The sequence below is a fragment of the Rutidosis leptorrhynchoides genome, chromosome 3 (assembly GCF_046630445.1).
Source record: "Rutidosis leptorrhynchoides isolate AG116_Rl617_1_P2 chromosome 3, CSIRO_AGI_Rlap_v1, whole genome shotgun sequence".
NCBI lineage: Eukaryota > Viridiplantae > Streptophyta > Magnoliopsida > Asterales > Asteraceae > Rutidosis > Rutidosis leptorrhynchoides.
This window is the reverse complement of record NC_092335.1, coordinates 97,287,923-97,289,475: the sequence shown is the minus strand read 5'-3', so window position 1 is coordinate 97,289,475 and position 1,553 is coordinate 97,287,923.

The following is a 1,553-nucleotide window of genomic DNA, read 5'->3' as shown; positions in this document are numbered from 1 at the left end:
TAGTATTAATGTATAGAAAATTTTTATAAAGTTTTAAACATGTTACCTTCTAATAAGAAGTCAATAAAATATTAGTGAGCATTATTAGACAATTATTAATGCTTATATTGATCTAAAACTTAAATTTAAACTATATATATATATGTATCCTTACATGTATAATAAATATAAGATATAAATTAAAATACTAAACCCTAAACCTTTAATACTACCTTTAATTACTACTACACTAATTTTACCTACTTATCTAATACTACTATTATTACTTATAAGTATAACTTAAACTTTAAACCTAAAACGTATTGGAAGGGTATATTAGACGGGTATAGATCTTGATCTTTCTCGGAGGAGTGGACGCTCGAAAGTCTAGGCGGAGAGTTTGGGCTTCCGATTTAAAGGGTCCTGTGGCTCAGAACCCTATGACCTGAAAAGGCCATTCGAATTGAAAGTGTTAGATTGGAAGTTCGTCTAATATGAAAAGCCTTTCCAAAACGAGAAACCTTCTTTAATAAGAAACTTACTAAAGATGAAAACTTAGTAAAGGAAACTACACTTAAACATTCATAAATTTATCTTAACAAAGGGCAAAACATCTAAACTATTCTCAACTTATTCTTAGGTTGACTTCTCTGTGCTTCAATCATCCATACTTTCTCTTTAAGGAATACTTTCACTCACCGAATTACTAAGGTGACTTTCATAGCCCCACTCTTATTGCTATAACACTTTTTATACTTACTGGGTGAGACACATGCCGCTTTTATACTTTAAACAACTTAGACACAAGTGCGAACTTAAACTGTGCTATGACTAGCTTATGCTACTAAGACCCCACAGTGATATTTTTTAATTGCTTTCAGGATAAGGCATTCTTAATTATTGGGGGTAGGCCTATCGGGAGTAACGTCCCCGATACATTTGACCGCGATGTCTTTGTATTACTTAATAATGATTTAAACATGGTGATAAGGTACTGTCAACTTATCATCGGGGCAACAAAACAAACGTTTAGTCTAAAATATCACGAATCAGTACTACTTTTGGATCTGCGTGATCTACTTTTATAACAAATCTTGTGGTCTAAGAACAAACGGTCAATCATATTTGTTAAACCTATGAATTTCACTCAACCTTTTTGGTTGACACTTTTAGCATGTTTGTCTCAGGTACTGAATGATCAGGACCTCTATATCTACTGCTTATGTGATGACTTACTTGGCTAGGATCAAGACTTATCGCATATTTACTTTTCTGCATTTGAACAATTTATAATTCTTGTAACGACATTATTAATCCTTCCGCTGCAAATTTGGTTTTATTCATATAGTATTTGTTCTCATTTTATAATATGTTGGTATGTATTATGATATTGAATCACATTTCGCCCAGGCCCTAACTGGGGGTGTGACAAATTTAGACTTATTTTTACTGCTCTCCTTTAAGTTAGTCCTTTTTTTATGTGTTTAACACTTTAACCCGGTAGAGATAGAATTAACCCGAATCAGCTCACTCAATGGATCGAAATCATTACCTATAAAATTTGCATTTGTAGA